We start from the raw sequence: 12,753 nt of genomic DNA on the forward strand, positions 1-12,753 counted from the left end.
AGCTTATATTCCCTTTAGAAGGATATGTGCATATATCCATGCATATAAATTGGAAAATAAGAAAAAAAGCAACATGAGAACCTTCCCACCTTATTCCAGGAGCAGAGCAAGTGTCTCTACTTAGGCACTGTTGGAACTCTTAGTCCCTTTGGGCTTCTATGATAAAATACCATAGACTAGGTATATGTATTTTGGGTTTATGGCTCATGAACAACAGAAGCTTATTTCTCACAGTTTTGGAGGCTTCAAGTGCAAGATCAAGGGGCTTTCAGATTCAGTATCTGGTGAGAGCCCACTTCCTGGTTCATAGACGGCTGTCTTCTCATGGTGGCCTCACATGGAGAAAGGGGCAAGGGTGCTCTCTGGGATTTGTTTTGTAAAGGCACTAACCCTCTTCATAAGGGCCCCATCCTTGTGACCTAATCACCTCCCTAAGGCCCCCACCTCCTAATACTGTCACCTTGGGCATTAGGATTTAACATGTAAATGTTGGTGGGGGACACAAGCATTCAGTATAGCAGGGACCGAACATAAAAGACTGGCTCCACCTTCATGTGCTAAGGAACTCAGAGATGAGACCAAATGTACAAGTGAAGTCATGTGACAACAATTGCAAAGCAACAGCTTCAGGAGTTGAGATCTCTGAATATCAAGGGTGCTGAAAGGAGACTTCCCTGGTGGTCCAGTGGCTAAGACTCAGTGCTCCCAATGCAGGGGGCCCAGGTTTGACCCCTGGTTGGGGAACTGGATCCCACATGCCACAACTAAGAGTTTGCATCCTGCAACTAAGACCCTAGATGCCACAACAAAGACCAAGTGCAGCCAAATACATAAATAAAAATAAATACTTAAAAAAAAAAGAGTGCTGCAAGGATACAGAATAAATGACACCACAGATGGAATTCAGTCCGATGGGTTTTCTTCTTATAAAAAGTTACGTTTGGAGGGGCATTTTGAAGTATCGATGGCAGAAGGAATGGCATGGACCAATTGCAAAGGGTACACTTGATGAGGAAGTGGGCTTGTTGTTCTAGACGGAGAATCTGAACTTACCCTGTTGAGGTGGTTGAAGTGAAAGTGAAAGTCACTGTCTGACTCTTTGCGCCCCCATGGACTATACAGTCCATGGAATTCTCCAGGCCAGAGTACTGGAGTGGGTAGCCTTTCCCTTCTCCAGGAGATCTTCCGGACCCAGGAATCGAATGAGGGTCTCCTTCATTGCAGGCAGATTCTTTACCAGCTGAGCCACCAGGATTGGGGAAAATTTTCCCCCTACCATTCTTGATGTTTTGGTCTGGCCTAATCATTAAAATGACACATGACAGATTAACATGAGGAAAAAACCAGTTTTCTCCATAAACATGGAACTTCCATAGAAATGGGGCACCTTCTCTCAAATGACCAAAGCAGGCTGTTTGTACATCATTTTTTGACAAAGAAACAATTCTTCGTGAAGATAATGCAAAACAAAGGGGCTTGTGCTTGGGGTAGTGGACTAACAGAGAAGTAACAGTTTGTTTCTATAACTTTCTTAGCCTTGAATTTCCTAACCCAATGAGAAGGATGCTCTGTATCCTTCTGGTCTAGGAAGGGTCACTTCACGTGGGATGTTTATGTCCCACTTTCAGGGGGAGAGACGTCAGAGTGAGTGTTTTTTAAATATTTATTTCACTGTGCCGGGCCTTAGGTGTGGCATGCAGGATCTTCCATCTTCGTTGCAGCATCTTTAGTTGTGGCTTGGAAACCCATGGTTGCAGCAAGTGGGATCTAGTTCCCTGACCAGGGATCAGACCCAGGCCCCCTGCATGGGGAGCATGGAGTCTTGGCTACTGGACACCAGGAAAGTCCGTAGAGTCAGTTTTTTAAATGTCTTTTTTTTGCTACCAAGTGTTTCTCAAGTAACTTTAAATCAAGATAATCACTATGTCATTGAGATAAATTGAGGGGCAGCCCGTCCTGCCTAAAGAGACTTTGTCCTGTGAAGTTTTGCATATACTGAACATTCAAAGGAAACCCACCTGGGCAACCAGCACCCAGACCTCTCTTTGATCTTGGTTATTGTATAAACTAGCCTGACTGCCACCCTACCAGCCTTCAGGTGTCCATGATCCTTTCCAAAACAAGTACTGGTTCAGTGAGGTCACCTACTGGTCACCCCATTTGTTTGGTGGTCAGTGCCAGTCAGGGTGCTGGTGGTTTTGCTGTTCAGTCGCTCAGTCGTGTCCGACTCTCTGCGACCCCATGGACTGCAGCACTCCAGGCTTCCCTGTCCTTCACTGTCTCCCAGAGTTTGCTCAAACTCGTGTCCATCGAGTCGGTGATGCCATCCAACCATCTCATCCTCTGCCTCCCCCTTCTCCTCCTGCCCTCAATCTTTCCCAGCTTCAGGGTCAGGGTGTAATTCAGCTAAATTAATTTTGCAGATTCCTAGTGTTTTGACAGGTGGGAATGGAGGCCTGAGAATTTGAGATTCAAAAATGCATTTCAGACATGCCGTCAAGTTAGAGCTTCGTTTTGGTCCGTTGGGGGTGGCCACCAAGTAAACAGCTTGATTTCCCTCCCCGCTGGAGGTACAAAACGCAGCATTCACGTTCGCCAGCAGATAAATGTCTCCAATCCCTGGCAGTGCTTAATGGCTTTTAGTAGAGTTAAGGCTGGGAAAAAAGAAACGGACTTCCTCTTACTGGGTAAAATTAAAACCCCGAGGAGAAGATTCCATTTCACACAGACCCTTTCCTTCTCCGATGACTCGTCCACAGCCCAGCCAGCTCCGTTTCAGCTCATTCAGGTAAAATGGAAGATCGAGGCCACCCGACTGGGGCAGGCGGTGGGGGTGGGGATGGGGCTGATGAACCGGGGTGTTGGCGGTTTGTCAGCTGAGATTTGCATTTCCAATAAGGGCCATGTCCTGGGGAGCTGCAGCCCAGTGACTGAATCTCTCTCTTTTTTAAAAAAATAATTATATATAATTTTATTTTTATTTTTTAATTTTTATGCAGGTATAATTGATTTACAATGTTGTGTTAGTTTCAAGTGTACAGCAAAGTGAATCTGTTATACGTGTACATATATCCATGCTTTTTTAGATTCTTTTCCCATACAGGCCATTACAGAGTATTGAGTAGAGTTCCCTGTGTTACACAGTAGGTCCTTATTGTGACTATGAGTCTCTTTATCTCTCTAAGTGCTCCGTTTTGCAGGGACCAATGCAGGAGTCTTTGTGGCTCAGGCGATGAAACATCCGCCTGCACTGTGGGAGACCTGGTTTCATCCCTGGGTCAGGAAGATCCCCTAGACAAGGGAGAGAATGGCTACCCACTCCAGTATCCTTGCCTGGAGAATTCCATGGACAGAGGCTAATGTCCATGGGGTCTCAAAAGAGTCAGACACGACTGAGCGACTAGCACTTTCACTTTCTGAGACCCTGTAATAGGGTCTTCCTGGGGAAGACCTTCCTGGCCTGAGCCTTTAAAATTCTATTGGAGCAAGATGCAGGGCTCGATTAAATAAATTAATCATTAAATAAATAAGTAGTAGAAATCCCTAAGGCATACAATAAGTCTGTTAAGTAATGTGATTTTTCTAAATGTTAAATGAAAAAATGCAGGATACATACTGTACATAGTTTTTATTTTTTAAAAATGATACACATGGATGGAAATATAGCAAAATGTTAACGTAGTTCATCTGGAATCAGAGATTATGTTTCCTCTTTTATTTCTTAATTTCCTATAATACACCTTTTCTTTCCTTGATCATAGAAGTTAAATGTCACAGCAGGAAACTATCATATACCCTCGCTTCTTTTTTTCTTTGTTTTCCTTCCTTTTTCATCTCCTCACATGAGAACATCAGCTATGCTGTCAGTGGAACCGCCTTGTTCTGCGCCACAAACATTCTATCGCTAACAGGAACCATAAATCCACAGGGGTTAGGACAAAACCTACCCTTCACCCATCATGCCCTCCTCCTCCGTGAGTCCATCTAAACCCTTCTTGAGCATGTTTACAGTTTTAGCTGGTATAGCCTCTCGGGCCCAAGGAGTTGCCTGTGTTTTCCACCCTCGGTGTAAAGTGGCAGAGGCCTGCCCGATTGGTATCCTCAGCTGACCTCCTTCAGAGTCCAAGGGTCCTCCCCGGTTTTGCATTTCTGGGACTGAGCAAACAAATGAGAGCGAAGACAGCACATTCACAATTAGCCAAGTACACGTCCAGACAGCGTTGTTGAACTTGGTGTTGGAAGAGACCTCAGAAATTGTTTAGGCCAGTGTTTTCCTAAAAGTCCATAAGATGGGAGTCAGTATTCCAGAAACCCGTGGAAGCTGTACACGACCCAGGATATGGTGGCACTGGCTGCCTAAAAATATCATTTGGGGGGAAAAGGGCGGGGTGTTTTCGTTTTGCTCTGGGCTGGAAGCGGATAACAATGGCTACTTTGTTTGGATCAGAAACTCCAGCAGTTGCACAAATGCTTCACTGCTTTGTTAGTGGAGAAACTAATTAATGTATGAGAGACAAAATCTTTTAAAATTGGGCATGTGAGAAGGTAGACATGGATATGACCCGTTATCTGGGTTCCACCTAAGAGGTGGCGAAGGCAGGAATATCCCAGCATGCCTGATGGGTGAGAAAATGGATTGAGGGCAGCTGCCTCACCATAGCTAAGTAGGCTGCTACATGGAGGCCAGTGGCTTAGAATCCAGGTGTTCTCCTCAGAGATGTGGGCTGCCTCCAGGGCACCCACTCTGCCTGTTTAAACCAAGCCCCTGAGATGCGTTTCCTGTACTGAAAATAATTTAGCAGACTGAATTTTTGTCTGCTCCAGCTGTGATCTTTTTTTCTAGACTGAGTCCTGAGTCTGGAAAATTATTTTCATTGCCTTTATACATCTTCTCCCATCTTTCCCAGCTGTGGAATACAGACTTCCAGGTTCAGAAGATTCCAGTAGGAAAGCAGATGGGCTCTGGAATGTTGACAGCCTGGGTTCAAATGCTGCTTCCCCCACTCACCAGACTCTCATCCCAGGTGTAAACTTCTCTGAACCTCAGTTTTCCCAACTGTAAAATGGGAATAATGATAGTATCTGCCCTTAGGATCATTGTGAGGATTGAACCACATAATGAATGAAAAGTGCTTGTCTGGTTCCTGGTGCCCAGTACGTGCTCAGTAAAGATGAGTTGTCACCCTCGGCACCATCGTCATTATTATCAGTTTTCCGCGGAAGAACCACAGCCAGGACCCAGAGTCAGCTTTGAACCTATTTTGCTTGGCTGCACTAGGGACAGTGACCCCGCCTGCTGTGTTATTTGCTTTGTCTTCCAGGGGAGGGGGAATCATTAGCTCCTAGTCACCTGGTACCCATTTTCAAGGTCCTGAGAACTGATGTAGTTTACTCAATCAAGGTCACACAGCTCCTAGAGGCAACGGGAGAAATCTCCCATGCAGCTCTCTAGAGCTCATTACTCTGCAGAACTCTGTCCCTGTGGACACCTCCTCAGATCCTCCAGCCCAGGAAAGGAGGGAGAGACAGGTGAGACAAATAACCAGATTCTCAGGAATACTTGTTGGAATCGCCAAGTGTCTCCTGCATGCCTGCTGCTTGCTTAGTCTCGTTACTTTACTCAGGAGATTTCAGTGGAGCTGATGCTTCCTGTTTCATGTTTCTCCCCTCCTGACTGTGCCAGAACCGCCAGCCCCACCCGAGCATCTCGGATGCTGGGGTGGGTGATGGGGACACTCGGGGCCCGTAGCAGGGCCAGGAGTCGGCTGGTTGAAGCCCTCGTTCCCGCTATGCTTACCCCAGCGTGAGGTGTTGAACTCTGTGAGGCAGGTGTGCCCCTGAAAAGGCCCTTGTAGGGCTCTAAGGCCCCTCTGGCCGGAAGCCTCCCTACCTGCATCAGCCACTTCCTGAGCACACCTTTGAGATGGCAGACACTCTGAGACCACAAAGCTGAATGAACTGCACTTCCTGCCTTCATGGCAGCTCACAGGGCGGGGAAAGTGAGGGCCTGGACTGTAAGCCGAATCAGTGGGGATCCATGCACCTATAGGGTATTGGGGACCGGCATTCCTGAGCAAAGGCACAGAGATGTGACCTAGAACGCAGCGTGGAGCCCATCACTTGCTTGCTCTCTGGTTGGTTTGAGTGTGTTTCTTCTGCCCTGGCTAGATGGTAAGTGCCTCTAGCCAGGAGGTGTAATGAGCCCTGCTCCTTCTCTAGTCCTTGTGCTTATGGGGTGATGGACAGCTTGGAAAGCACTTTCACCTGAGTCATTTTATTTGACCTGCTCAGCAGCTTTGTGATGTCAGATTTTATCTCCATCTTATAAATGTGGAAACTGAGGCTTTGAGAGGGCGATTTGGTGGCTCAGCTACTCAATGACGGAGCCTGGATTTTGCATACAGGTCTGAGCTCTGACTTGACCTGCTCCCCAGATCTCACCCTCATGGTCAGCACTGGGGGAATGAGCATGGATTCAGTGCTTGGCAGAGAAGGCGAGACGCTGAGAGGGAGCCAATATGTGAGCATGAGCTTGAGGGGCTCAGTGGAAAAGACTTTGGCAGGGAGACCCCTGGCTTAAGTTCCTACGTCTCCAAGCGTGAGCTATCTGCACTTAGAATAGTCCCTTCTCTTTGGGGCTCAGTTTCCCTGGATGGAAAATGAAACGATAGTCAGAGATTCCATCTCACAAATCTGTAGAACTAAAATTGAGAATTTTGGTCTTCAGCACTTTCTCATCTCTCAGCGGCCCCAGTCTACTAGGCCTGCACTCCGAGCCCCTCCCAGGCACCCCCACCCCTGGGTCTCTTCCAGCCTCCGTGTGTCCCTCTCTCCAACCAACCCAGCCTCTAGCCCAGTGGGATCACCTGGGGAGCCTGTTAAAATGCTGACTCCCAGGCAGCATCCCAGAACCTGATGGCTCTGAGTCCCAGGGAGATGGGCCCGGGAACCTGCATTTCTCCTCTGAACACTCCCAGGAAATTCTGCTCATCAACCAGTCTTGGCAATCATTGGGTGAGGTCAGTAGTCCTCCAACTTTGGCAGACATCAGTCCCTTGGGGCGGGGTGGGGGTGGGTTATGAAATGATTGAGCTGCACCCTCAGAATTTCTAATTCAGCAGTTCAGAGGTGGAGCCCATAGATGCGCTCTTCAAACAAATTCCCAGGTGATACAGGGACCACACCTGGAGAACCACTGCCCTAGCTCATTCCGCAAGCAAAGCAGCAATGGCATCTTAACTCGTGGGCGATGGCTGGGCGGAGCGGTCCTGTCAGCACATGAACTTTAACAGAGTTAAAGAGAGTTAGGTTTCTTTAACAGAGACGTTCGAAATTACTGAATGATTATAATAACAGCTACCATTTACTCTGACATGCGCTACATGCCAGGCCCTGGTCTAGATGCCTACGCTCAGTGTCTCATTATTATATTTGGGTTTACAGGTCCAAAAACTGCGGATGCAATGAGGTGATCATCTAGTTTATTGTTGTTGATCAGTTGCACAGTCGTGCTCAACTCTTTGCGACCCCATGGACTGCAGCACGCCAGGCTTCCCTATCATTCACCATCTCCTGGAGTCTGCTCAAACCCATATCCATTGAGTCGGTGATGCCATCCAACCAGCTCATCCTCTGTCATCCCCTTCTCCTCCTGCCCTCAATTTTCCCCAGCATCGGGGTCTTTTCCGATGAGTTGGCTCTTAGCATCAGGTAGCCAAAGTATCTACAAGTGCCACCAGGACTTTCTGGAGGAACGCTTGGGCTGTCTCTCTTTGCCGTCTCTGGCAGGAGTATCAGGAGAATGTCCAGCCGGTTTCAGAGAGAGGTCACCACACAGGTTGAGGGTGGGATTTTTGGTTGGAGGAGCCTTTCATTAGTTCCCCACAAATTGTCCCCTGCTCGTGGTGGCCCTTGGCTCACACCCTCAGGACAGCCTGCCTCCTGCTCATCTGCTGGTTTTGCCCACTTTGAAGGGGCCCCTCATGTAAGCAGGGGTCCTTGCAGCTCTAGCAGCCTGAGCCCCTTGGGTGAACCTGGTTGTGTTGTTGTGCATGCATGCTCAGTCGTGTCTGACTCTTTTTGACCCCATAAACTGTAGCCTGCCAGGCTCCTCTGTCCATGGGATTTTCCAGGCAAGACTACTGGAGTGAGTTGTCATTTTCTTCTCCAAGGGGTCTTCCCTACCCAGGGATCGAACCCACGTCTCCTGTGCTGCTACATTCCAGCCTGCTGGGGTTTTGTGTGGGGTCTAGCCTGGCTGATGTTCTGTTTGCCTGTAAGGGCCTTGGGATCCCAGGGCACATTCAGCTGGTAGCAGTGGAGAAGTTTGAGTCCAAGTCGTGACTTCAACTCTCCCAGCTGGTGCGTCTTAACAGGGGAGCTTTTTCCCTTTAGCATATGAAAATTGGCCTGTTGTTTAATAAGAAGCTCATTGATTTGTGAAAACATGTAAAACACAGAGCAACTAGAAAATACAGGTGGCCAGGAGGGTTTTATCCATACTTAGCTCTTTATTCTTACTACTCATCAACATAGACAAACACACACACACACACACACACACACACACACACGCACACAGATCATCATGCTTGTGTATGTGTGTTGTTTTGGTTTTGGTTTTATTTCAGTTATATCTGGCAAGGATCTCAAGTTTTCTAAGGCAGCTATGCCTTTCCTTCAGCACGTCCTACTTCTTCTAACTGTTCTCTTCTCTCTGCAAAGAGAAGAAAGGAAGGAAAGAAGGAGGGAAGAAGGAGAGGGAGGGAAGGAGAGAGGAAAGGAAAGAAGGAAATGCCCTCAGACACGGATCCATTGGGGTGGCCAGGGACCTCCACACAGTGGCTTCAAAGTGTTAACGCTTTCTGTTTTAAGAGGACAGACGTGCATAGTACCTGCCCAAACTCTGTCTGCACCCTTGAAAGCCGCTTGGTGGAGTCCACCCATGTTGGAATTGCCCTTGAAAGTCAATAGCTCTAGTCCAGAAACTGCCACTTAACCATGCCACCTTCCCCCAGCCTCCCGTGACCAGACTGACCTGCCCGCCTCCTCAGGGAGGTGGTGAGAACAGAAGAGATCATGGATCTAAAATCTTCCCTCCAGTCTGAGAGCTGGGTGGAATCCCAGGAATCCAGGTGTTTTCCTGAGAAACCTGAGGCCCAGAGAGAGGAGGTAACCTGCCAAGGCAGAAAAGCAGACCTGACTACTGTAAAGGCGAGTTTTGTCCTGGGGGTCTTGTTGCTCTCTCCTTCTGAGTGATTGTTTTGCAAATGATGAATGAAGTATCAAGTGAAGGGGAAGGAAACTTCTCTGTGAATCTCTCTGGACAGAGCACCTTCACCAGCTGCTAAAACTGAACACTTCGAGACTAAATACTCAGTTTGTCTCTATTTCCATCTCTCTGTCAGTCTGTCTCTCACACACACAATCACATGCATGCACACACATTTCTTGGTATAAATAGCAAAAAGGCAGTGACTATTCTTTACAAGAAAAGAATTACACTCTTTTTCACTGATTATGGGGAAACATGTTGAATATTGTCTAACTTTGCAAGATAGAATGTAAGACATGAAGGAGTGAAGCTTGACATTAAGAAGAATCTATTGTTCAAACTCCCTTGCATCCATGGAGTTTGGTGGCCGTGTATTTGCCTAACCCCCCATTTCCCTATTATCTGTATCCTCCTTTCACAGACAGACACATTCCTGGTTCTTCTGCCCCCAACACACATAGGGTAAACAAAAGAACATGGGCTATTAAAATAGAGGAGTGGAACTCTATTTCTCACTAGCAGTGTGACCTTGGGTAAGTTACTTAACCTCTCTGAGCTTCAGCTTCCCCATCTGGACAATTGTAACACCCCTTACTGTTTTTTTAAAGATTGATAAAGGTAAAGCAATAAAAGTACTTAGGGTCTTGCTTGGCAGTCCAGCGATTAAAACTTCGCCTTCCAATGTAGGGGATGCAGGTTTGATCTATGATCAGGGAGTTAAGATCTCACGTGACTTGGGGTGAAAAAACCAAAACATGAGAACAGAACCAATGTTGTAACAAATTCAATAAAGACTTTAAAAATGGCCCACCAAAAAAAAAAAATAAGTTTTTTAAAAAGTGCTTAATCCAGCACAGGCACAGTGTAGGAGCTTAAGAAACGTCATGCTGCTATTGAAAGTGTTAGACGTTGAAGATCATGTTCTTGCATCGTTTTTGTAAGAGAATGACCTGGTTTATCATTTAAATGAGATCTATCTCTAGGCCTCTAGCAATCTGACTGCTCAGTAAAAATTCTAATTTTTCTGCCCAGGGCAGAACAAATATGGTCCCGGTTTTAAGCACATCATAGCTGGGTTGTTATCTTTGGAATACTGAGACGCCGGCATGGGAGTTTTCAGTACTGCCTTGTGCATATAGATATCCTTATATCTGAAAAGGATATAAAATTGCAAACACTGAAAGATAGCAATGAACTGGAAATCATGAAAGCAAGAGTGAAAACACAAAAGCCCAATTATTATGGAATAGAGATTATGTGGCGTGCTTGCGTGCGTGTTCAGTCGCTTCAGTCGTGTCTGACTCTTTGCAACCCCATGGACGGTAGGCCACCAGACTCCTCTGTCCATGGGATTCTCCAGGCAAAAATACTGGAGTGGGTTGCCACTTCCCTCTCCAGGGGATCTTACTGTGCTGCATTTTTTGGTTTACAGAGCAGTTTTAGTTGTTTCTCATCCCAGTGGCCTCAGAACCAGCCTGGAAGACAGGTATGATTCTGCCCATTCCACAGAAGAGAAAAGAGAGTCTCAGGCTGATGCTGAGCGGGAAAGACAGGCAGGAGCCATGTCACACCAAGCCTTGCAGGACTTGGTAAAGAAATCTAAATTGCTCCCAGGTCAGCAGGAAGCCTTCAAAGGCTTAAGGAAGAAAGTACTGCACTCTTATCTACATTTTTAGAAGATCTCTTGGTAGAGAGGGGAAAGAGCCGAAGTGGAGCCAAGGAGGCCACGTAGGAGGTGGCTTTGGAAGTTCAGACAAGAAATGATAGACTTCCCTGGTGGTCCAGTGGTAAAGAATCCACCTGCCAGTGCAGAGGACGTGGATTCAATCCCTGCTCTGGGAAGATTCCACATGCTGCAGAGCAACTAAGCCCCTGAGCCACAACTACTGAATTTTGAGCACTCTGGAGCCGGTTCTCAGCAACAAGAGAAGCCACCGCAGTGAGAAGCCCTTGGTACCGCAACTAGAGAGTAGCCCCCCATCGCCACAACTAGAGAAAGGCTGCTTGCAGCAATAAATACCCAGCACAGCCAAAAAAAAATTTTTTTTTAATTAAGTTGTTCCTTTCACCCTGGTGACAGCAGGGGCTGTTTTAAAAAAGAGAAATTGTATAACGCTTACAGAGATAAGCTTCCCTGGTGGCTAAGCTGGTGAAGAATCCTCCTGCAATGCAGGAGACCCCAGTTTGATTCCTGGGTCAGAAAGACCCGCTGGAGAAGGGATAGGCTACCCACTCCAGTATTCTTGGGCTTCCCTGGTGGCTCAGCTGGTAAAGAATCCGCCTGCAATGCAGGAGACCTGGGTTCAATCCCTGGATTGGGAAGATCCCCTGGAGAAGAGAAAGGCTACCCACTCCAGTATTCTGACTTAGAGAATTCCATGGACTGTATAGTCCATGGGGTCACAAAGAGTCAGACATGGCTGAGCGACTTTCACATGGAGATAAAGAGAAGAGGGTGGTTGGAGATGTGGCGGTCACAAGGTGGTCTTAGGGTGGGTTGACTGTGGATGTTGATGGAGAGGGAGAACCAGGAGTGGTGACAGCTTCCTGGCAGGTCAGTGGGTGGTTGATGATGGGGATGTCTGCAGAGGAACAGGTTTCTGTGGAGGTGTTGGGGGAGGCTTTACTTAGATTCATTTTTGGAAGGAGAGTATCTCCTTCCAGTCACTGGGCCTTCTTGTTGCGGAGAACAGGCTGTATTCTCCTACTCCTGGGCACTGAATAAATGCTTTCTGTGAGCTGGGTGCACTCAGGTCCAGCCCAGGGCAGCCTGTCTGCAAAGAATGCCACCGCTGGCCAGGCACTGCGTTCCTTCTGCCGCCAAGGAACCAGGGAGCCATTAATGACCCCTTCTGAGAACTCTGGGCCCCCGTACAAGAAACAAACAAAAAGCCCCGATGTCCTGCCTTCTCGTGTTTCAGGCTATGGTAGCTTTTCCTTCTGCCAGTCTCTACAGGATCTTTACTCTGCTGATGTTGGAAAGTGATGCTTTTTTTGTTTGTTTTAATGTTGTACTCAGGCCTTAAATAACCTTTACCATGAGGTAGATGAAGCCTAGTAAAATGCTATTAATAATAACATTGACAACAATGATGAGCTTTGGTAGAGTGTCCTGTTTTATATACATTGTTTGAATTTAGCCTAGAGATAACCAGGTGCGCTAAGTGGCAGGTTAAGTTCTGTTTGGGAGGCCAAGGAATATAGTAGCCACGGGCGTTGAAAGTGTGATAAAAGTGGCATTGCTGAGACTTCCCTGGCTGTCCAGGGCTGAAGACTTCGCCTTCCAGTTCGGGGGGATGCAAGTTCAATCCCTGGCCAGGGAGCTAAGATCTCGCATGCCTCGCAGACAGAAAACCAGAACATAAACAACAGAAGCGACCTTGTAACAAATTCAATGAAAACTTTAAGAATGGTCGACATCAAAAAATACCTTTTGAAAAACGGCATCTCTAAATTAAAAGAATTGAGGTCCTTGGAAT

The 12,753-nt window shown here is 47.1% G+C and overlaps 1 protein-coding gene across 4 annotated transcripts in view; it reads left to right on the forward strand.

Moving 5' to 3' along the window:
• ZHX2 (zinc fingers and homeoboxes 2) overlaps positions 1-12,753 on the forward strand; it is a 179,568-nt gene that overhangs the window by 49,527 nt on the left and 117,288 nt on the right. Inside the window, exon 1 of one of the 4 annotated variants that reach the window (XM_081498909.1) lies at positions 2,371-2,788. The exons of the other annotated variants lie outside the window; for them this stretch is intronic. The gene's annotated coding sequence lies outside the window, so the exon portion shown is untranslated. Of the gene's footprint in view, positions 1-2,370; positions 2,789-12,753 lie in introns of those variants that run through there. 4 annotated transcript variants of the gene reach the window in all.

This window comes from Giraffa tippelskirchi, chromosome 6 (assembly GCF_054371585.1).
Source record: "Giraffa tippelskirchi isolate mGirTip1 chromosome 6, T2T-mGirTip1v1.2.pri, whole genome shotgun sequence".
In the NCBI taxonomy this organism is placed as follows: Eukaryota; Metazoa; Chordata; class Mammalia; order Artiodactyla; family Giraffidae; genus Giraffa; species Giraffa tippelskirchi.